The sequence below is a fragment of the Chiloscyllium plagiosum genome, unplaced genomic scaffold (assembly GCF_037043375.1).
Source record: "Chiloscyllium plagiosum isolate Xiang-an unplaced genomic scaffold, Cpla_swu_hap1 HiC_scaffold_16, whole genome shotgun sequence".
Classification (NCBI taxonomy): domain Eukaryota; kingdom Metazoa; phylum Chordata; class Chondrichthyes; order Orectolobiformes; family Hemiscylliidae; genus Chiloscyllium; species Chiloscyllium plagiosum.
The window spans coordinates 63,918,750-63,944,285 of NW_028270154.1; the positions used below are offsets into that span (position 1 = coordinate 63,918,750).

Sequence of the window (25,536 nt, forward strand, 5' to 3'; positions counted from 1 at the left end):
GTATAATCATTCACGCTGTGTTCTTGGACCTATTACAAAATTTAATGAAGGAATATTTTAATATATCGCTTGATGCTATTTTTCTAGCACTTCTGAGATTTTGTAAAAATTCTGTAAAAACAACTTGTCCCCAAAGAGTTTTAAACTTCATGGAAAATTCTGGAGAAATGCAAAGATATGACTTGCACGTAAATAGATTCATAAGTTAAAATGGAACAGATTTGAATCATAGAATGATTCAGCACAGAAAAAAACAATCCAGCCTATTATTACCCGAACAAGCACTTTTTGTAAAACGATCCCCAATTATTCCAACTTCCCTAACTTTTTTTTAATTCATTTGCCGGGTGAGGGCTGGACCAGCACTTATTGCCCATCCCTACTTGCCCAGAGGGCATTTAAGAGGCAGCCACAGTGCTGTGGGCCTAGAGTCACATGTAGTCCAGACCAGGAATGTATGACAGTTTCCTTTCCTAGAGGACATTAGTGAACTTGATGGGTTTTTACAACAATTGGCAGTGGTTTCCTCATCATCTTTTTAATTCCAGATTTTTATTTTGTTGAATCCAATTTCCACCAACCGCCAGATTCAAACATGGGTCCCCAAATAATACTTTGTCTCTGTATTAATAATCTAGCAATAATACAACTAGACTATCACCCTCCCTAATCTTTCCTCTGATCTTATAAAATTTTATCTTTTTCAAATTTCGCCAAATTCCATCTTGAACATTTTTATTGGATGTATTCATAACCCTGTCAAGCAGTACATTCCTGGACAGAACTTAATGTGCATAAAAAAATTTTCTTCATATTTCTTTTTCCAAACACCTTAAAGTATTGCAGAATAGTTTTTCCTTATTTTTGGAAAAAAAACATCAATGACTTTTGAACAACCTATTCAATACCCCTGAACCTTTTATGCTCAAAGGAGAATAAGTTCACCTTCTCCAGATAAAAATAAGCTGCAGATACTAGAAATCTAAAATAGACAAAGGAGAAGTGCTTGAGAAACTCAGCAGGGCTATCAACATCTATGGAGAAAGAAGGACAGTTACTTTTCATGTCTGAAATGACTCTTTTGTACTTGGACATGAATCATCACAGATGCTACTAGATCTGCTGAATTTCTCCTGCATTTTCTGTTTCTATTCCAATTTCTCCAGATTCTTCACATAAATGAAGTCCTCCATCCCTGACACCATCCCAGCAAACCCATCAGATCTCTCTCCAAGGTCTGTACATTTTTCTTAAAGAACAATGCCCAGGTGGAATATATAGACCAGTGTTTCTTATAGGTTTAGATAATAGCCCTGGCTTTTGTGCTCTATTAATCCCTGCATGAATCAAGTTAAGATTCTTACAGCTTAGAGTCATAGAGTCATAGAGATGTACAGCATAGAAACAGACCCTTTGGTCCAACCCTTCCATGCTGACCAGATATCCCTACCCAATCTAGTCCCACCTGCAAGCACCCGGTCCATATCCCTCCAAACCCTTCCTATTCATATACCCATCCAAATGCCTCTTAAATGTTGCAATTGTACCAGCCTCCACCACTTCCTCTGGCAGCTCATTCCATACATGTACCATCCTCTGTGTGGAAAGTTGCCCCTAAGGTCCCTTTTATATCTTTCCCCTCTCACCCTAAACCTGTGCCCTCTAGTTCTGGACTCCCTGACCCCAGGGAAAAGACTGTCAATTTACCCTATCCATGCCCCTCATAATTTTGTAAACCTCTATAAGGTCACCAACTCAGCCTCCGATGCTCCAGGAAAAACAGCCCTAGTTATTCAGCCTCTCCCTATAGCTCAAATCCTCCAACCCCGGCAAATCCTTGTAAATCTTTTCTGAACCCTTTCAAGTTTCACAACATCTTTCTGATAGGAAGGAGACCAGAATTGCACGCAATATTCCAAAAGTGGCATAACCAATGTCCTGTGCAGCCGCAACATGACTTCCCAACTCCTGTACTCAATACTCTGACCAATAAATGAAAGCATACCAAATGCCTTCTTCACTATCCTACCTGCGACTCTACTTTCAAGGAGCTATGAACCTGCACTCCAAGGTTTCTTTGTTCAGCAACAGTCCCTAAGACCTTACCATTAAGTGTATAAGTCCTGCTAAGATTTGCTTTCCCAAAATGCAGCACCTCGCATGTATCTGAATTAAACTCCATCAGCCACTTCTCTGCCCATTGGCCCATCTGGTCAAGATCTTGTTGTAATCTGAGGTGACCCTCTTCACTGTCCACTACACCTCCAATTTTGGTGTCAACTGCAAACTTACTAACTGTACCTCTTATGCTCGCATCCAAATTATTTATGTAAATGACAAAAAGTAGAGGACCCAGCACCGATCCTTGTGGCACTCCACTGGTCACAGGCCTCCAGTCTGAAAAACAACCCTCCACCACCACCCTCTATCTTCTACCTTTGAGCCAGTTCTGTATCCAAATGGCTAGTTCTCCCTGTATTCCATGTTCTTAACACATTCTAAACTTATTCTGTCAGCTTCAAAGTTTTTTTTTCCATAATATATCTGGGGTCCCTTGTACCATCAGGTCATATTGGTTCTTCCAACCAAATTGCATCACTTCCTATTATTGCATTAAATTTAATTTCCTATATTTCTGTTAATTTTACCATTCAGTCTGTTTTCCTTAAGTATTTGTTATTGTCCTCATCTTAATACTTCTAGTCTTTCATACAAACATTGGTAAGGTATGAAATTATGTCCTACATATCCAAGCCAAGGTCATTAATAATGATAATAGACAGCATAAACCCTCATATCACATTCAAAGTCCACTGTTTAATTCCTTTCAGATTGAAAAGTATGTGTGCCACTATTGTCTGCTTGTATCACATAGCCAATTTTAAATCCATGCTCTCAGTTACCTCTTGATTGTTTTTAACATTGCTAACAAGCTATTATGGGGTACTTTATCAAACACATTTTGAAAGTTCATTTATAGATCAGTTATGCTACCTTCTTTAACCATTTCCATTATTTCATCAAAGGACTTGATCATGTCAATCACATGAAAATACAAATAAGAAACAAGAGTCGACCCTTTTGTCCTCTTGAGCCTGTACAGCCATTCAATATGATCCCTACGGACCTGATTTAAATGTCAACTCTACATTCCCACATAATCATGATAATCTTTCATCACTTTGGTAATCAAGAATCCATACATTTTTATTTTAACAAATCTGTGCTGACTTTTGTTCCTAATATCTACATTTCTCCGGCATCTCTCCATGAAGGTATCCCTTTCACACATGTTCATGAACATGCACCTTCATGAATACACTCAGAACTAGAGCTGCTGTAGTCATCTTGTCAGGTCTAGTGGAGTCAGTCACTCCTGTTAGCATTATGAATATCTTTTTGTTAATGTCTTCTCATGTTGCACACTATTTACTTGTATTATAAAGTAACTTGGGATTTATAACAAAATACTCCCTTGTGAACTGAACTAGATATTCACATTTTTTGTACATCAGCTTCTTCAATCTCTCCAAAGACAGTCTTAGTAACTAGTTACAAATCAATAAATGGCTTTATTTCACAGTGAAATGACTTATAAAACAGGCATTAAGAAGGCACTCACTGAATTCAAACCAGTACAACCACCTTTGTGCACTAATGTAAGGAACACATCACCCTTTCCCATGTCAGTGAGTCATATTACTTGAATTAAACAAAATGACTTCAAAATGCCTTCCTACTTTTCTAACATTTTAACCAGTGCTGTACTGAGGGACTGTAAATAAGGAAGTTACAGTCGGGGAGTCATACAGCATGGAAACACACCTTTCTGTCCAACTTGTCCAGCCAATCGGGGTTCCTAAACTGAAACAGTCCTTAGTTCAGTTAGATGGATAGTTAGATTAGATTCCCTGCAATGTAGAAACAGGCCGTTCAACCCAACAAGTCCACACCGGCCCTCTGAAGGGTAACCGAACCCGTTACATTTACCCCTGACTAATGCACCTAACACTATGGGCTATTTAGCATGGCCAATTCACCTGACCTGCACATCTTTGGACTGTCGGAGGAAACTGGAGCACCCAGAGAAAACCCACCACAGACACCGGGAGATTATGCAAACTCCACACAGACAGTCACCCGAGGTGGGAATCAAACTCGGGTCCCTAGTACTGTGAGGCAGCAGTGCTAACCACAGAGCCAACCTGCTGCCCAAGCCACCATGCCAAAGTTAGTTTGCAATGTGGAATGATGCCAACAGCATGAGTTCAATTCCACACCAGCTGAGGTTACCACAAGGACTCTTCTCAATTTCTCCCCTCACCTGAGGTATGGTACCCTCAGGTTAAACCACTACCAGTCACCCCTCTCTAATGATAGAGCAGCCTATGATAAGATTATGGTGACTTCAGGTTTTACTGAGGGACTGCTGTACTGACTTTAGATGAAATAAATCATCTCAGGTGGATATTAAAAAAATCCATGACACTGCTGTGAAACACAGTAGGCAATTTCTATTTGCTGTCTTGGACAATACCAATCACTCATCAACATCTAGACAAAAGCATGTTGTTGTTTGTTAATCTAACTGCGCACAAAATCGACTGCTTCATTTTCTACATTACCCTAGTGTCTATACTTTAAATGCACTGCACTGGTTACAAAGTATTTTGAGATGTCATGAGGTTACAACAGATGCTTTAAAAAATGAATGTCTTTCTTTGTCACCTTGATAGCCCTCAAAGCTGTTTCACATAAAATTTTATTGTTTGTCTGTGGCATATCTTTCTCTTTCTCAACTCTTGGCTGAAAAGGAATAAAATACATTTCAATGCAACATTCAGTGCTGGAGATCTGAAAAACAAACTGAGTTCCAAAGTTATCATATTGCGTTTTAAACGTTAACCCTTTCTCTCTCACCACAGATGGAGACAGACCTGCTGACTTTCTCCAGCACTTTGTGCATAAGAATAAACTTTGTGTTAAAAACCAAAAATTAAAAGTAGTTTTTTTCCCAAATCTTTGCACTAAAGAGGGTCAAATATAATTGCCAAACCATGACACCATGGAAGGAGTTTGATTTTCCATGGAGGACATCACAAATGAGGACACTTTACTGTGCATTCTCAATGGGAGAATTTCTTCTTTCCCAAATGCAGTTTAAATCAGGGGCCAAGTCAGTTTGGTGTGTATCAAGTGATGCCAGCAAGCACATAGGAAACCAGAATTATATTCACACAGCACAAACCAGAAAGATAGTTTTCTACAGTCATGAAGGAGAAATCATATCCAGAGCAATACACAGTCTGAGCTAGTATAATATTCAGGGAATTTAGAGGTAGTGTATGAATAGAACTGGTAAATCATCTTTTCTCTTCCATTTTTAAAGTGTAGTCTTCTGGAGAGAAGGTTAATAATGTCAGCTGAGGGACAGTCACCTGAAGCCTGAATACGTTCTTAATAGGTGTTAATTACTTTGAAGCTTACCTATTGTGAGTCAGTTCAGCTTATCACTATTTGAAAAAGGGCCAATTGAAAGTGCATAATCAGGAAGCTTCGCACAGTTAGGAAGAAGAGATTACTGTACACGGGGAGTGGGATACAACCTGTGTGAGTATGTAGTTCAGGGAATTTGGTGCAGAGGGGAAGAGGTGCTTTGTGCTTGTTTTTTTTGGCTCATAGTTTGTAAAGTTTTTCAAAACAAAAGGATAAATTTGAGCCTCGATTCAGGAATCCAGTGCAAAAGAGTGAAATCATGGGTAAAGAATATGTTCATATGTTAGGTCAGGTGATGTCTTGTATGTGGTGTGATGATACTATGACTTTAAGATGTATATTTGGTCTTTTTTAGGAAGAGAAAGGTTTTAAATCTGGTATGGAGCTGTCTATGGAGAGCTCATAAAGTAAACAGCTTGTGAAGCCTTGGGTGTTCTTCTTTCACAAAGATAGAAAAATAGAAGTAGCCTGAACAGGAGGGGTAAGCTCCAAGAGAGCCTGGATTTTTAGTTTCATTTTTCAGTAGCAGCTGCTGGGGTCTTGAACCTAGATTTGGAAGCTGAAGTACATCTCTCTCTGAGTTTTCTCTTGATGGTTCTTGCTTCTGGACTGGGGAATTGCCTGGAGACAACCTATTTTTCTAAACTTGCCTTTGTCAAAAGGGTGTCCTTGGGGTGTTACAATATTAGAACAGTTACTGTTTAGTAGTGAAATAATCTATTATTCTGTTAAGTTTTCCAACAGAGTTAAGTTATTCCAATTTATTCTGTCTTTTGTATTGTAACCATTTTGAATAAAGTGCATTTTACTTCAAATCTGGTAGTTTGACCAATTCTATCTCGGGCGACCGAATCAACACGGACATTTACTATAAACTGACCGACTCCCACAGCTACCTAGACTACACCTCCTCCCACCCTGCCCCCTGTAAAATCGCCATCTCATATTCCCAATTCCTTCGTCTCCGCCGCATCTGTTCCCTGGAGGACCAGTTCCAATACCGAACAACCCAGATGGCCTCCTTCTTCAAAGACCGCAATTTCCCCCCAGACATGATCGACGATGCTCTCCACCGCATCTCCTCCACTTCCCGCTCCTCCACCCTTGAGCCCCACCCCACCAACCTCCATATACATCATATCATCCGTCATCATTTCCGCCACCTCCAAACAGACCCCACCACCAGGGATATTAGATTAGATTACTTACAGTGTGGAAACAGGCCCTTCGGCCCAACAAGTCCACACCGCCCCGCCGAAGCGCAACCCACCCAGACCCCTACATTTACCCCTTCCCTAACACTACGGGCAATTTTAGCATGGCCAATTCACCTGACATGCACATCTTTGGACTGTGGGAGGAAACCGGAGCACACGGAGGAAACCCACGCAGACACGGGGAGAACGTGCAAACTCCACACAGTCAGTCGCCTGAGGCGGGAATTGAACCCGGGTCTCTGGCACTGTGAGGCAGCAGTGCTAACCACTGTGCCACCGTGCCGCCCCCCGTCCCCTATCAGCATTCCGAAAAGACCACTCCCTCCGTGACTCTGTCAGGTCCACACCCCCACCAACCCAACCTCCACTCCTGGCACCTTCCCCTGCAATCGCAAGAAATGCAAAACTTGCGCCCACACCTTCCCCCTTACTTCTCTCCAAGGCCCCAAGGGATCCTTCCATATCCACCACAAATTCACCTGCACCTCCACACACATCATTTACTGCATCCGCTGCACCCGATGTGGCCTCCTCTATATTGGGGAGACAGGCCGCCTACTTGCGGAACGTTTCAGAGAACACCTCTGGGACACCCGGACCAACCAACCCAACCACCCCATGGCTCAACACTTCAACTCCCCCTCCCACTCCACCAAGGACATGCAGGTCCTTGAACTCCTCCATCGCCAGACCATAGCAACACGGCGGTTGGAGGAAGAGCGCCTAATCTTCCGCCTAGGAACCCTCCAACCACAAGGGATGAACTCAGATTTCTCCAGTTTCCTCATTTCCCCTCCCCCCACCTTTTCTCAGTCCCAACCCTCGAACTCAGTACCACCTTCCTAACCTGCAATCTTCTTCCTGACCTCTCTGCCCCCACCCCCACTCCGGCCTATCACCCTCACCTTAACCTCCTTCCACCTATCGCATTTCCAACGCCCCTCCCCCAAGTCCCTCCTCCCTACCTTTTATCTTAGCCTGCTTGGCACACTTTCCTCATTCCTGAAGAAGGGCTCATGCCCGAAACGTCGATTCTCCTGCTCCTGGAATGCTGCCTGACCTGCTGCGCTTTTCCAGTAACACATTTTCAGCTATCGTTTGACCAATCAAATTTGTCTCTTGATCTTTCTTCCCCTGATGCTTGTTTGCAGGAGGCACCAGGTCTAAGATTATCAATTAAAAATCTCAGCTCATAATAAATGGAAAGTGGAAATAAACTGGCTATCTTCAGGCTTGAGATGCTCTTTATTGCAGAGAAAAGAGACAGCTTCTGTCATTGTGGATCGCTGATTGATACTGCCTTGAACATTCACACCCCAAAACATTCAGTTACTTGGGAGTCAATAAAATAGTTGACACACAGAAGGCCTTTGACATTGATCTGTGGACTAGTGACCAGTTACCAATCAGCCACTTGATGCCAGTCAAGACTCTATTTATATACAGTAAATCCCTTGACCCTAACTTGTCTACTGCTTAAACAAACAGCTGTGTAAATAACATTTACAATGAATGTCAGGTTACTTGTTTTTGACAAAGGCAGCAATTCTTTAAGAATACTCAATTTTTAAAATGGAGTTCTTTTCCCATTATAGGCCATAATCAAAAATATAGAAAAAAATAAAGGATATGATCATTACATTGGCACTCCATTAAATCATTTCTGGAAGTACATGTATTGTAAGTCTACATGCTTGCTTTATGCAAGCTGCATGTTACTTCTTCAAAGAACTCTATTAAGTTAGATAAACACGATTTCCCTTTCTCAAAATCAAGCTGACATTTTATAGTTACCTAAAGCTCTAAGTGTGCAGTTATAATCTCTGATGAACTATCCTAATGCCTTTCAGGGTGGACAGTCAGAGACTTTTTCCCAGGATTGAAGTTTCAATTAAGGTTTAAGGTGAGGGGGGGCAAATTTAGGAGAGATGTGTAAGGGAAGCTTTTCACACAGAGAGTGGGAGGAGTCTAGAAAACACTGGCAAAAGAGGTGGTGGAAGTAAGATGATTATATGACTCGGGAGGGAAGAGGGGGATATGGACCAAAGGAGGTTTGTTTTTTAGTTTAATTCGGGCATGATGATCAGCACAGGCTTGGAGGGCTAAAGTGGCTGCTCCTGTGCTGTACTTCTCTTTTGTTCTAAATCCTGTCCCTCAGGATTTCCTTCAACCACCTGCCAACCACTAATGTCAGGCTCACCAGTTTATAGTTCCCTGGCTTTTCCTTACCACCCTTCTTAAACAATGGCACCACATTAGTCAACCTCCAGTCTCCCAGCACCTCAGCTGTGGCTATCGATTATACTACTTTCTTATCCCTTCTAAACACGTGGAGAAATTCCTGCTATCTATTTTTAACATTTCTAGCTAGCTTTTTCTGTTTCTCATTACTTTATCCCGAGTAATCTTTCAGTCATTCTTTGATGTTCTTTATATTCTGTCTAATCATCTGATCTGCCAACTATCTTTGCACAAGTATATATTTTTTTCCCTTCGTATGATGCTTCCCTTAACTTCTTTCGTTGACCACAAATAGTGGGTCCTCCCCTAGTATTATTTTCTTCACAGGATGAGCATACTGTAAGTATTCTGAAATGTGTACTTAAATGTCTGGCGCTGTTTCTCTTATCTATTCCGAAGGTGGAAGAAGTGACCTTGGAGATTTTACAAAAGGCAAACAAGACCAAGCTGCAGGAATTAATAGACAAGCTGGGGTTGAACTTACCTCCTAATTTGAGGAAAGATGAGATGATTTCAGCAGTAACTCAGTATTTAAATTTGACGGAAACACCATCAGGATCTATAGAAATGGCAAGAATTAAATTGCAAATGAAGCAGCTCGAGTTAGAGGTGAGAGAGAAGGAAAGGCGGCAGAAATTAAACAGTTTTGAGTTACGATTAAAATCAGAAGAAAACGAAGGGCTTTAGCTGAAGAAAAAGAAAAAGAGAGAGTTTGAACTTCAGAAATTGACATTCAAAAAGGGAAGTCAGCATAAAATGATGGAGCTGAAGGTAGGCTTAGTGAGAAAGAGAGTGAGAATGAGCAAGCCCTTGGTAGTCAAAAGCCTGGTGAGAAACTGTTTAAGTCTGTTCAAGCATTGTCTAAATTTGATGAGAAGGATGTGGAAGCCTTTTTCATCTCACTTGAAAAAGTGGCCAAACAAATGCAGTGGCCAGTGGCTGTGTGGGTTCTGTTGATCCAAACCAAACTTGTGTGTAGAGCTAATGAGGTGTTTGCATCACTATCACAGGAGGTATCTGGGGAGTATAAGGAAGTGGAGAAAGCTATCTTGAGTGCATATGAGCTGGTATCAGAAGCCTACAGACAACATTTCAGGAATCTAAGGAGGGTTCCCGGTCAAAACTATATTGAGTTTGAAAGGAGCAAACAAAGTAATTTTGGTATGTGGATAAGAGCTTTAAAAACAGAGCAAACTTACAATGCCCTTTGAGAGACAACATATTTTGGAGGAGTTCAAAAATTCATTTCCTGACATAGTGTGAACTCAGGGAAGAGCAGAAAGTTAAAACGGCAAGGTTAGCAGCTGAAGTGGCTGATGACTACGAGTTGGTCCCTAAACCATGGTTCAATTTCAATGCATGAGGGATAGAAGGTGGGGAAAAGAGAAATCCTCACATGGAAATGGTAAAGTAGATCTCAGTGAAGATCATAAGGAGACCTTGCACACAGGGTGAAAAGGAAACCCTTGGTGGGTGGGGGGGGGGGGGGGGGGGGGTTGGGGAGGGGTGGGGGGAGGTGGGGGGTTGGGCAAAGGAGTTAAAAAGCTCCGGTGTTCTCATTGTTATAAAGGAGGCCACATTAATAGACAAAGTCTTTTCCCTGGATTGGGGGAGTCCAGAACTAGAGGGCATAGGTTTCGGGTGAGAGGGGATAGTTATAAAAGAGACCTAAGGGACAACTTTTTCATGCAGAGAGTGTATGGAATGAGCTTCCAGAGGAAGTGATGGAGGCTGGCATAATTGCAACATTTAAAAGGCATTTGGGTGGGTATATGAATAGGAAGGGTTTGGAGTGATATGGACCAGGTGCTGGCAGGTGGGACTAGATTGGGTTGGGATATCTGATCGGCATGGACGAGTTGGACCGAAGAGTGTTTCCATGCTGTACGTCTCTATGACTCTCTGACTCTAAATCAGTGTTGGTGGGCTAGGGAAAGCACAGGAAAGCCAGATGTGGGAAGGCAAGATAAGCCTGTAAGTTTTGTTGGAGTGGTAACAGAAAGCACAGTGGAAGCTAGAAAGCTGTATCAGAACGTACAAGCTGATCAGACATTGCTTAAGGAGGAACTGCTTTAAAAACATACCTGCAAAGTTTACTCACATAGGCCAAGAGTAGCAAGTAAAGAGGTTACAATATTAAGGGACACAGGATTTTCTCAGCCTTTGATGCTGAAGGATGAGGAGATATGTACTCCTGAGGGACTATTGCCAGAAAAGGTACTGGTAACATGAATTCATGGTGAGACAAAAAAAATCACTTAATTATATAAAGTGAGGCTAGAGTGCCCACAGAAGAGTGAAGAATTTATGGTAGGAGTACTGGACAAACTCTTGGCTCCAGGAATGATATAGCTGGTTCACCAGTAGGCATGCTGATACTCTCATTGAAAAGCCAGTGGAGATGCAAGCAACTGAAGCAATGCAGGATGTTTATCCAGGAATCTTCCCTGATTATGTAGTAATGAGATCACAGAGTCACAAGCTGAAGCAGGACAGATCAAAGGGCACAGAAAGCAAAGTGGAAGTGGCACTAGCAGAGACTGTGTTCGGTCATATAGGAGCAAATAGGTAAACATGCAAGTATCTTCAGCTTTGCTGAGCTCATTGAGTTACAGCAGAAAGATGAAAATTTAAAGCAATTGTATCAAAAGGCATGCACAGTAAATGAGGCAAAAGTGAGGACTGCAGATGCTGGAAATCAGAGTCTAGATTACAGTGGTGTTGGAAAAGCATAGCAGGTCAGGCAGCATCTGAGGAGTGGGAAAATCAACGTTTCGGGCAAAAGCCCTTCATCAGGAATGAAGGCAGGGAGCCTCCAGGGTGGTGAGATAAATGGGAGAGGGGTGGGACTGGGGAGAAGGTAGCAAAGAGTACAATAGGTGGATGGGGGTGGGGATGAAGGTGATAGGTCAGAGAGGAGGATGGAGCGGATAGGTGGAAAGGAAGATTAGCCGGTAGGACAGGTCATGAGGGCGGTGCTGAGCTGGAAAGTTGGAACTGGGGCAAGGTGTGGGGAGAGGAAATGAGGAAACTGGTGAAGTCCACATTCATGCCCTGTGGTTGAAGCGTTCCGAGGTGGAAGATGAGGCGTTCTTCCTCCAGGCGTCGGGTGGTGAGGGAGCGGCGGTGGAGGAGGCCCAGGACTTGCATGTCCTCGGCAGAGTGGGAGGGGGAGTTGAAATGTTGGTGCGGGTGTCCCAGAGGTGTTCCCTAAAACGCTTTGCAAGAGGTTGTCCAGCCTCCCCAATGTAGAGGAGACTGCAGCGGGAGCAACGGATACAATCAATGACATTGGTGGATGTCCAGGTGAAATTTTGATGGTTGTGTAAGGCTCCTATGAGGCCTTAGATGGAGGTGAGGGAGGAAGTGTGGGCGCAGGTTTTACAATTCCTGCCGTGGCAGGGGAAGGTGCCAGGACGGAAGGGTGGGTTGTTGGTGGGCGTGGACCTGACCAGGTAGTCACAGAGGGAATGGTCTTTGCGGAAAGCGGAAAGGGATGGGGAGGGAATTATATCCCTGGTGGTGGGGTCCGTTTGGAGGTGGTGGAAATGTTGGCAGTTGAATTTTGCTAGATGTGTCATACATGTTAGATAATTCGAAAATCACAGGTGGTAATAAAACCTGCACCTTTAATGTCTATTCCAGCATTTGAGGAACCTTTTACAAGAGTCTTAGTTGTTTGCGTAGGTTCCCTACCTCAAACAAAAAGTGGGAATCAGTATTTGTTAATAAAAATGGTTGTAGCGGCGAGATTTCCACAGGCTGTTCCATTACATAATATCACAGCTATAAGGATTGTCGAGGAATTTTCTACGAGATACGGACTACTAAAAGAGATATAGTCAGATCGAGGGTCAAACTTCACATCCAAACTGTTCAAGGAATTTATGGACAGCTTAGGCATAAAACAATTCAAATCTACTGCGTATCATACAGAATCATATGGAGCGCTAGAAAGATGGCATCAAACACTAAAGACCACTTTGACGGCTTATAGTCAGGATTATCCAGATGATTGGGATAAGGGAATTCTTTTTGTTCTTTTCAGATCAGCAATAGACCAAATAAATTGACCAAATTTAGTCCATTTGAATTAGTTTTTTGACATGAAATGAGAGGACCATTAAATTTGAATAGTGAGAAATTAGCAAGTCAGAATTCAAAGACCACACATTTGGATTATGTGTCAAGTTTTAGAGAACGATTAAAAAGAGCTGGTGAATTGGCTAGACAGTTTTAAAAGTATCACAGCATGCAATGAAACAGGAAGTGGATAAGAAATCAAAAATTTTGCTTTCGGCGAATAAGGTATTACTGTTACTTACAGTAATAGGTGAACCTTTAAAAACAAGCTTGACTGGACCTTATCAAATTGAAAGGAAATTAAGTGAGGTGAACTACTTGATAAGGACTCCAGAGAGGAAGAAATCTTAGAGTGCGTCATGTGAATATGCTGAAAAGGTATTTTGACAGGAAAGGAAAGCAAGAGTAGAAGGTGTTAATGATTAAAGTACAGAAGGAAGAACCTAGTTTAGAGGATTCTGAATTGGACATTGTCCAATTTAATTTGAGGAATGAGGAAGTTGTTAAAAATTGGGATAAATTATTGGGTTACGTTCCTGAGAAAAATTGAATGACCTGAAAGATTATGACTATCACATGGGGAGATATGTGGAAATAAACTGGGAAATACTCAACTAATTGTACACGATGTTGATATAGGAGATGTTGTTCCAATTAACAACAGTATCCTTATAGGCATAACAGGTTCAGAAGGAGATAGAACACATGCTCCAAGATGACATAATCAAAGTGAGTTACAGTGACTGGAGCTCACCCATTGTAATGGTGCCAAAGCCAGATAGTACCCATTGATTTTGTGTGGACTATCGCAAAGTCAATGCAGTTACAAAGACTGTGCATATCCAATTCCATGGTTGGAAGATTGTGTTGAAAAGGTGGGATAAGCAACTTATATTTCTAAGTTGGACTTGCTCAGAGGCTACTGGCAGTTACCCCAGTCAGAAGGAGCAAAGACAATTTCAGCTTCTATAATGCCAAATGGACTATTTCAGTTTAAAGTCATGCCATTTGGTATGAAAAACGCTCTGGCACATTTCTGAGACTAACTAATAAGTTCATTGCCAGATTACTCAACTGTGCTGTATACATTGATGACCTTGTAATTTTTAGTCATTCACGGAAGGAACATTTACAACATTTATCAGACTTGTTTGATTGACTTTGGAAGGCAGGCTTGGTGATAAACCTGGCTACAAGTGAATTTGCCAAAGCCCAAGTCACCTTCCTGGGCCATGTTATTGAACATGGACAAATGGTCCCATGGGATGTGAAAATGGAAGTTATTTGGGAATTTTGCTGTACATCTCTATGACTCTATCGTCAAAAAGAGCTGTACTACGGTTCCTGGGATTGAGTGGATTTTGCTGAAAGATAGAGCCAAATTTTAGCAGTGTAGCAGTTCTACTCACTGAATTACTAAAGGCAAGAAGTTTCAATGGACAGCGGACTGTCAGAAGGCATTTAACAGCCTGAAAATGTGTTAACCACTGCCCTGGTATTAGCCACACCTGATTACACAAAACCTTTCATGGTGGCTATCGATTCCAGCAATGTAGGTGTCGGTGCTGTACTCCCGCAGGAAGACGACGAGAAGATAGAAAGACCTATTGAGTATTTCTTCAAGAAATTGATGTTCATCAGCAGAAATATTTAATGGTTGAGAAAGAGACTTTAAGCTTGGTGTTGGCACTGCAACATTTCAGTATTTATATTACTAGCAATGTATCTGTGACAATCATGTACACTGATCGTAACCCATTGAAATTTTTGGAGAAATTTAAGTACAAAATTGCTAGACTGTTTAGGCAGACCTTGTTATTGCATCCATTCAATTTGACAATTTGGCAGGTCGAGAAAAACATGATTGCTGATACATTGTCGAGACTCAAATGAGATACAGAGGCATTCGGTGCTGGGAATACCACACACTGAATCCAAATGTAGTTGTGCTTGTTTGCATGAGCATAGTCAGTGGAATGTATACGTGTGTTTTAGAGTACTAACCATTTTTTTAAAGGGGTTTTAAAAATGAAGCCATCTTTGGATATTGATGGGTTTTTTTAAGGGGTGAGGTGTCACAAAGCTGGTCCTTTTTATCAAATTTACTGTGTCATTGATGTTTTTCAGAGGGGTCATAAACAGCCCAGGCTCCGAAATGGCTGAGTTGGTACAGAGGTGAATAGTTTATTGGGGTCCTTTTTTGTTTATCCCTAAACAGATGATACCTCAGGCCAAAGGCTTTCATGTTTTAGAAATAACTTGTACAATGAGAGTGGCCAGTCCTGGTAGCTGGGGTTTTTTGGTTCAGTCCAGCAGTTGTGTGTGTAAAGAAAAGCTGGGTACTCTCTCCTTCTGCCCTTCTGATTTCAAACTGTGCCATGTTTTACTGTTGGTGCTAAGAGATGTGTAGTTTTTGGAACAGTATCGTTAAGTCGGGTTTGGATAAGTTATTGGATATTCTATTTTCTGTTCTTTGTGTTTCATTCCATAATTTTATGAACTAATTTTGTTTGTTTAAAACTTGGCAGTTGACCCAGCTAATATACACTGGGAATATCCACTATGCACCTAGCTAAATAAAGAGCAAAGTTAAGGTCTGGGCTACCTACTTAAAGAGTTTTGAGGGGTCTGGCCCAGTCCATAACACACAGAATTAACAAATGCAATAATTACTCATCCAACTTTTCCATCAGTGGCAATCACTATCCAAGTGACATATGTGCTCCTGCTTTTGTATAGTGTGACCACACTTTGCATTTTTGACCAGGACTTCCAAACTTGACTCTTCAGAACCTCTTCTGGATTCCTTCTTTGTAGTGTAGGATCATCAGGGGAAGCCACGTGTGAACGATGTGCATGGTTGAATGCGAAGGCCAGCAGGATAAGCTAAGTAGGTTGCAAGATGGCAGAGTGGTGAGATTAGGTCAGGCCAGAAGAAGGAAGGGGGATGGAGGATTCAGAGGTTCAGGAGGCTTGAATTGTTGGAGTATTGTTGGACAGTGAGTGGGTTGGGGGAGTTGGAGGTTTAGCAAGGGTTGGGATGTTTGGGGAAGTTGGATGTAAAATCACTGGAGAGTCAGGAGGATTAGTTGTATGGTTTTCCAGCTCGTTATCTAGGCCTTAGGCATGGCTGTAATCTAGGCGAAAGTATACTGCAGATGCTGGAGATTAGAGTCAAGAGTGTGTTGCTTGAAAAGAACGAAGGTCAGGCAGCATCCAAGGAGCAGGAAAATTGATGTTTTGGGCAAAAGCTCTTCATCAGGAAGGGCTCCTGATGAAGGGCTTTTGCCTGAAACATCGATTTTGCTGGGCAACTATTCTGATTTGGACGTGCAATCTCTACTAAATTCCCAGACAGTCTGTCTAACTCTGTATTGGAGACATTCACACAGGCCTTCAGGAGCTGATGAAATGCCCACTGGTACTTTAAGCTTCCTGAACAATTCCCACTCAGTCTCCAACTATCTGGAGACCAGAAGATAGTGGAGGTGACAGCCTAGTGGACTATTAATCCAGAAAGCAAGGAAATATTCCAGCAACCTGAGTTTGAATCCCATCATGGCAAATAGTTAAATTTGAAATAAATAAAAAAAATCTGTAATTAAGAGTCTAATAACAGTCATGAATTCATTGATTATTGAAAAAAAAAAACCATTTGGTTCATTATCCTTTTACATCCTTATCTGGTCTGGCCTATATCTGATTCCAGGCCCACAGCAATGTGGCGGATTCTTAACTGCCCTCTGGGCAATTAGGGATGGACAATAAATGCTGGCCGAGCCAGCAATGCCCTTTTCCCTTTTAAAAAAGACAAGCCATGGAATTTATATGGTGACAAACAACATTGGTTTACTGCAAAAATATAGTGTTATTTATGTAACATGCAAACTACCATAATTTTAAGCTATGACTGAAAACAGAGTGTATGTTTATTGAATTTGAAGGAGCTTTGATCTCCAATCCCTCCATATTCCCTCAAAGGAATGTTTTATTATGTAAATGCAGATCTCTCAAAGCACCACATTATCAATTACTTCAAAACATATGCAAATTAAATATCAAACAGAATAAAATATTAGATATGACTTTTACATTGCATAAGTATAAGCAACCACTTTAGCCTTAGTCCAATAAACATAGAAAATGTATGGATCTGTATTAGCGAATTTTGAGAAGACTTGTAGCTCAGGTTGATAAGTATGTAAGTTAGCTCGCTGAGCTTGAAGGTTTGTTTTCAGATGTTGTGTCACCTTACTAGGTAACATAATCGGTGACAGTCTCCGGTTAAGCGCTAGTGGTATGTCCCGCCTCTCTGTTTATAAGTCTTGGTTTCTTAAGGTGGATGATGCAATTTCCAGGTCTTTTCTTCAAGGGAAGGTAAAGCTACATCACACTGCAGTACTCAAGAACCATAAAAAGCAGAAGAAAAATATCTATACAATGTTTTCAATAAAAACGAACCCAAACAAGCAGACACAATGCAACCAAAAACTACAGCCACACTACCTTACATCAAAGACATATCAGAAATGACTTCCAGACTACTTAGACCTCGGATGCTGCCTGAACTGCTATGCTTTTCCAGCACCACTCTAATCTTGACTCTGATCTCCAGCATCTGCAGTCCTCATTTTCACCTACTCACACCCCTTGGCATCATGGTAGCCCTCAAACCTACCGACACACTTAAACAGCCACTAATGAACCTAAAGAATCCATTAGATACTACCAGCAAAACTAATGTAATTACAAGTTATCATGCAAGAACTGTCAAAAAAACACTACATCGGACAAACTGGTAAGAAACTTGCCGCCAGGATACATGAACACCAACTGGCCACCAAAAGACAGGACCCACTCTTACTAGTTTCTATACGTACAGACCAAGAAGGACACCACTTAGACTGGGACAACACACACATCCTAGGACATGTGAAACAAAGACATGCACTAGAACTCTTAGAGGCATGGCATTCTAACCAGAACTCCATCAATGAACACATTGACTTAGATTCTATCTACCTTCCCTTGAAACAAAAACCGGGCATCACTCACCTTAAGAAACCAAGACCTATAAATAGAGAGGCGGGACATAACACCAGTGCTTCACCAGAGACTCTCACCAATGATGTTACCTAGTATGGTGATGAAACGTTTGAAAGCAAACCTTCAAGTTCAGCGAGCTAATCTGTATATTTGTGTGAGGGTTGGAGAAAAGTACATAGATTCTGATTGTCAACACAATACAGTTAAATAATCCCTATTTTATGGGAAATGTGTGCTTGCTGCTTCAACACATGGGATCCATCATTTCAGAACTTTTCATAACCAAGGACCCACAGCTTCTCCCAAAACAAAAACGACCAGAAAACAATGGTGACTCGAAAAAAGACCTAGACATCAATTGGACACTGAATTAATCACATCTCTTTGGAAAGGTTCTATAGGAAAGATCTCAGAAAAAATTCATGTTAAGATAATATTATCCTAGTAAAGCCTCATTGCAACATTTAAGATGGGTATAACCTTGGATGCGTGAATGAAATGTACTTTGCAAGCTGGATATATACTGATGAGTAACCACTGACACTTAGTGCTTTCCAAATATAGTTGATTTCTATTTTAAGACTCTCTATATCAAACTATAAAACACCCATTCTAGTATCTATATTGGAAAAGAATAAAAACAAGTTTTAGTTCAACTTTTTTTTTAGATTTCAGATACTCCGATCTATAACATAAAGGAGAAAATGAGGACTGCAGATGCTGGAGATTAGAGTCGAGAGTGTAGTGCTGGAAAAAGGGCTTATGCACGAAATGTCGATTCTATTGCTTCTCGGATACTGCCTGATCTGCTGTGCTTTTCCAGCACTACACTCTCGACTCTACAAAATCAAGCTCAACATCATTTGATCTCAATAAAAGATATTTTGTACAAATTTATATGAATCGGCTGCTGTTTACAGGAGTTAGCCACAACCTGTCTGAAAGTAGGTGCAACGTGAACAATGGAGAGCAGTAATTTGTATGCTGTCAAATGTGAGATGCATATTCTATTCTCAAAACGTTTTCTCATGAATTAAATGGATCAATTAGTTTATTGTAAAGTGTTTTACAGGACATTTAAGAAAGGAGATCTTGTGATGCAATTGTGGCACATCCAATTTAGGGCCAGAAGCTTTGTGTTTGACTCCCATATCAGGACTTGCTGATTATGGAAGATGTGTTCTTAACATCACCTCAGTAGGTTGATTTAATGACTAGCAAATCCTTCCAACATAGCAGGTGCTGAAAGCAAGAGAGCTTTCTAGTTAGTCATACAGCAGAACTTTGCCAATAAACATGAACCAATCCTTCTAGAAACCTTTGATTTAATCCATGGATAACTAAGAAAAGGTAAAAAGACAAATCAAACCTATATATTTTTTGATAGAAACTTACTGTTGTGAGTAATGATTCAAAGTAAATACCAGGCAATAATATAGCTGTCATTCATCTATCCATTTATTTCCTTTCATTTTACTTCCCCAAAATGACTTGCTTCAGTTCTGAAAGCAAGGCACCCTGTTTAAGAACCCTCCACAATGGCCCTGAAAAGCCAAGAAGCTGCTTTATTCTGGGCCTTCTTTAAGAATTATCAGTCAACCTCCCTCCAGGCAGAAGGCTTGCTTGTGAAGTTCTCTAATAATAGGGTAATAACGAGCTCACAAAAACTTGTCACAACTCTACCAAACTTATCTGAATGGCATGCAGCTCGTGGCTATATTAATTTAATGTCAAGGCCTAACTTATCCTGCCTCTATAGTTCACTTGTGGATAGGGCAGAAAGCATAAAATACTGGAGACAGGTTGTGTTGAAACTTAGTTCAGAAATTCACACGAAAAGAAATATGCAATTATGAGGGTGTATTTGCATTCCTGAAGAAATAATTTATTGTAGTCCTAATATTTTGTAATAAATCCTGGACACAATTTTCCAGCAATTAATTGAGGGTTACCGTTTGATTAAATGTGCATTAATTACAGTTGATCCTTTCATGTGAATGCCCTTGGACAGCTGTTGTTAGCACAAAATGTAGTTAAAAACTGAGTAAAACCTTCAAGGTACAACTAAAGACTTAAATAAAAAAAAAACAACTTTTAAGGAAGGGAAATCAATGTCGTAATTTAGCTACAGAATTGAAAACATGACCATTGTTTGTTAATGTACATTGTTAGCTCCATGCTATTCATATTGTGCATGGGTTTATTGAAATTTATATTTTCAAAAAAGATTTTAATAACTTTAAATGTAAATATGTTTTCTTGCAATGTCTTCCATTAACATTTTGGCTTGAATTTTCACTCCCAGGTCAGAAGCAGCACAGTGGTTCAGAGGTTAACAGTCCCAGGTTTGATTCCACCTTATGGTGACTTGTGTGTGGAGTTTACACATTCTCCCTGTGTCTGCATGTTTCATCATGGTGCTCTGGTTTCCTCCCATACTCCAATAATGTGGGATTTGGTGGATTGGCCATGCTAAATTGCATGTAGTCTCCAGGGATATGCAGGATAGGTGGATTACCTATGGTAATGCAGGGTTATAAGATATGGATGTGGGTCTATGTGAGAAGCTCGTCAGAAGGTTGGTATGGACTTGATGGGCTGAATGGCCTGCTTCCATGCTGTAGGGATTTTATTATTCGATGAAGTACAAAGTTGGAAGAATTCCCACTCTGCAAACCCAAACATGGGAAAACATGTCCAAAAGTTCCAATTTCAGTTTTCCTGGGGTGAGGTGGGAGTCAGAACCACAGACCATGGAAAGAGTTTGGGGACGGCCAGATGTGGAGGCAGAATGGAAAAAAAGACAGCCTCTGTGTTTAGCACTTTCTTGCAGCTATGAGAAAATCAGTATAAAAGTAAACATGGCCTCCTGCACTCTACCACTCACTTTCGCAACCAGGCTAAAAAATGTACCGCTACACAACCACTATGGCTTCTTTCACACCCTATATGTCTCTCTATCCACCCTATGATGATGAGTACATGAAGTGTAATTCTTCATATTTTGCAGACAACACCAAGCTGGATGGGAGGATGAACTATAAGGATAATGCAGAGATGTTACTGTGTGATTTGTACAAGTTGACTGACTGGGGAAATGCAGTTGGAGTATAATCTGTGTTAATATGAGGCTATCCACTTTGGTAGCTAAAACAGCAAAACAGATTATTTTCTGAATGGCAAAAAACTGGGAAAGGGGGCGTATAATGACCCCTAGGTGTCCTCGTACACCAGTCACTGAAAATCAGCGTGAGGGTGCATAAGTGATGAAGAAGGCAACTGGTACATTGGTCTTCATCACAAAGGGATTTGAGTACAGAACTAGGTATGTCTTGCTGCAATTGTACAGGGCCTTGGTGAGACTATACCTGGAGTATTATGTGTAGTTTTTGTCTCATCTGAAGAAGGATGTTCTGGCTATGGAAGGATTGCAATGAAAATTTACCAGACAGGTTCCAGGGATGGCAGGTGGCATGATATATGAAGTGAGATTGGATTGGTTACAACTATATTCACTAGAGTTTAAAAGAACAAGGGGGAGAACTCATAGAAATCTATAAAATTCTAACAAGACTAGACAGGGTAAACACAAGAATGTTCCTGATGACTGAGGAGTCCAGACCAGGGGTCAGTCTAAGGATAGAAATCAACCACTTAGGACTGACATGAGGAGAAATTCCTTCATTGAGAGTGATGAGCCTGAGGAATTTTCTGTCACAGAACATTTTGGCCTCAGCCTGTTTGTTTTCAAGAAAAAGTTAGATATAGTTCTGAGGACTAAAAGGATCAAAGGGTTTGGAATAAAAGTGGGAGTAGCATACTGTGTACAAAGATCAGCCACAATCATATTAACTGTCCTTAAAGAAATAGCCCCAGGGAATCAGGTTGTCATATCCACATTTGCAAGAATATGCTAAGATCCTGCTTTCACTTTCAATAATGATTCAATGCAATTCACTAACACTTTATTCAATGATTTTTCAAAAACTCCTATAGTACCAAAATTATTGATTTGAATTATATGCTGAGGTTTATCTATCATCTTATATGTATGACCTGGTTTACAGAACTGTACCACATTCCTATGAAGTCTTGGCTATGTAAATTACCCGTTTCTTTGCCTTGTTTTCTATGTGTTATTTCTATTGTCATATCAGTGGAATTTCACATGCTACTCACAATATCTCTCTATGATACAATAAAGAATTGCAGATGCTGGCAATATGAAACAAATAACACACATTGCTGGAGAGACTTACAAGTTTTGCAGCATCTGTGGAGGGAAAAAAGTTAATGTTTTGAGTCTGGTAATCCTTTTTCAGAACATTAACATTCAGATCTGAACATTAACCGTTTTCTCCCTACAGATGATGCTAGACCTGTTAAGTTTCTCCAACAATTTCTCCTTGTGCTAGCTGGGCAATACCACTTGTCCACTCTTCAACTGCAGGTCTCGGAGGTTGTCTCCACATATTCATTAACACTCTGCTCTTATACAATAACACCACTCTGGAACTCCTTCAGCTAACTTACTTAAATCTGTATCTTCTTCCTGAACCTCAATTGACAAAAGCATTTCAAACACTTTTGAACTATCTTTATTCTTAAATAGAGTATTTAACTACCCTAACATGTGCTTGAAATATCACTGTATCTTACAGTGATGGATTTTGTTTAGTCATTAGTCTGGTTGTTTCTTTTATTTTGCAACTGTTGCATCTGTTTTCCCTCAACTGGACTTTCCATGATTATGGACAAAGCTGTAACTTTTGCTCCTGATCAATTATTTCCTAGAATTAGATCCACTCTATCCACAGGTAATTTCCGAACTACAACACTGCCACTAGTTCAGGTAACAAGTGACACTCCAATTGGTCTTCATATCCTCTCTACCAATATTCTGGCTTTCACTGAATTCTCTTGATGGAGGATTTGGAATTCCTTCCAGTGTTTACATAGCCTCTGTGTGCCTTGGTATAGTTATGAGCTTGGCTGCTTCCTCTGCAGAAAAGATTAGGTTATCATCCCCTTAGATAAAAGAAAGCCTTCATATTTCTCTCATCTACACCATATACTTCTCTTGCACTCATATCAAACCTTTTGTTGTAATTAAAATTACAATCCGATCCATGGAATTTTCTTTCAAATGTTTACTGATTATAACCACCAATAAGTCCTGTGGGTTTCCCTCATAATGTCCAACATTCTGAAAGCACATGTCCCATCTTGTTACAATAGAAACCTCTTTGCTTCTGATGTTTAACCTCCAACTCTTTCCCTTTGGATCTGAGGGGGACATTCCCAGCTATCAATCTGGCTACTTGCATTTATCCTACTCCCCACATTTTCTATCGCTTTTGAATTTGAGGTGATGGAAAGAAGGTTCATTTTTCTGGATTAGCTCATCATTGTCAGTCATTACTGCTGACTGTCCAGCAGCCGCAACGCTCTGGTCTTCAACATGGGTTCCTATTGTGAAAGGTAGAATGCTTTTAAATTCTAATAGGAAAATAATTTATCTAGGCGCTTTATATGCAGTTTCAGCTTCATTAGAAGCAGAGTAGATTAACTCTGCTCATTACTTTAACTTAACTGCAACTTTTTTCTTGAACTTTGGAACTTTTGCCTATATGCCTCAGGCCCCAACTCACATGCAGGTGATAGTGTGAAATTCCAAGAAACCTCTTTTGATAATGAAGCCTAAATAGCGTGTGCTTCAGTTGTCAACTTACACTACATTAGCAATGTTGAGTCCTCTTTTACCACTTTTGTAGCTGCTTTATCAAGGGAAGAATGCCTCTGCATCCTTTCTCTTTTTTTTGTAGGTTCTATGCAAACTTAAACAGTTCCTTACCAGGCTTCAAATTATGGCACAGATTTTCCTCACCAAACCCTGCAACAACATTTGATGTCTCCCTACCAACTGTAGCCTTTTAAACTGATATCCATATTCTATGGCTTTCTCTTCTCCTTTTGCAAATTTACATTTCCTGTATTTTTAATTACCATTTTCTTCTTAAGTTGATTTTTCCTTTCCTTATCTTTCGCTCTTTTTCTGTCTTATTTAGTTTACTCATTCTCTGCCCATGCTCAAGCTGCTTTAAGTTTAATTGAATATCACCTGACTCTGATGCTTTGATGGATACCTGGTCACTTTTGTATTTATTCTAACTCAAAGTGTTGGGTGTGACAATGTAAATGTCAAACTTTAACAACAGTCCATGGATTGAAAAAAAAATCAATAAAGATACTGTTACACATTGAAAAAAGAATCAACAATAATTCTTTCTGGAATAAACTGTTTCTTGAGATGAAAGGAACAAGGAGAAACTGTTACAAAGGAATTAAAAACACCATGTGAATTAACCATCTCCAGGAAGAAACATGAAAAACAAGCTGTTTCCTGGGCGAGAGAAGATAACTATTGCTTGATAACATGCTGCTTTGTGACAAATGGGCAATTACTTCTGCAGGCAGGCTTAATATTCTATAAAAGGGGTTAATTGCAGGAGAAGCTGTATTTTAAACAGACAGCTAATGCTGAATGTAACAAGGAATAGAGGCGTTATTTCCAATAAGAAGGCAAGCTACAGAATTGAGGTCTCCAGAAGTATGATCAATTTGGGAATGAAAGAATCAATTGAATCATCAATGTCACACTACAAACATGGAAGAGAGAAAATTGCATAATAATCCAACATTGGAACAATTCAGGGACAGCATTTCGGCCAGTAACTTTGCATCAGGACCGAACCCTAGAGACTTCCAAAGACAAAACATCGCTGGTTGGAATTCTGGCCAGATTCTACCATTCATTGGGTGATAACTAGATTGAGATGTGAGACTTAAACTTGCTTACTTGACGAGTCTTATTTTGCAATATGCAATAAAGTATAAAGCATTGTTTCGTTACCTGTTTGTGTGAATTTTTTAAAAGTAGTTGAATTAAAGGTAGCTTGTGGTAATTTATCCATGACATATGTTAGTGCTTCAATTGTCTCTGCCATTCTAGCTCTGCAAGGCAACGTTAAATCAACCTGGCTTTGAAAGTTTTCCACTGTTCTTTTACAGATTAGATTCCCTACAGTGTGGAAACAGGCCCTTTGGCCCAACTGACCCTCCGAAGAGTAACACACCCAGACCCATTTCCCCCTGACTAATGGACCTAACAATTTAGCATGGCCAATTCACCTGACTTGTACATCTTTGGACTGAGCATCTGGAGGAAACCCACGCAGACAGGGGGAGAATGTGCAAACTCCAAACAGACAGTCGCCCGAGGCTAGAATCGAACCTGGGATCCTGGTGCTGTGAGGCAGCAGTGCTAACCACTGAGCCGTGCCGCCCGATTCTGTTCAGACTGCCAGGGACAACTCTACCACTGGCGGTAAGTTCTTAGCCACCTCCCACGCCTTGTCTCAAAGGTAGTACAGAATTTGGCATTTTCCCTCAC

General features: G+C 40.6%; 1 long non-coding RNA gene across 3 annotated transcripts in view; it reads left to right on the forward strand.

Moving 5' to 3' along the window:
* LOC122556752 (uncharacterized) overlaps positions 1–25,536 on the forward strand; it is a 171,001-nt gene extending 145,465 nt beyond the window's left edge. For 2 of the 3 annotated variants that reach the window (XR_015759802.1, XR_006313646.2), the window contains exon 4: positions 25,155–25,536. This is a non-coding gene — a long non-coding RNA (uncharacterized LOC122556752). Of the gene's footprint in view, positions 1–18,751; positions 18,878–25,154 lie in introns of those variants that run through there. The other variant, XR_015759803.1, reaches the window with a different exon arrangement.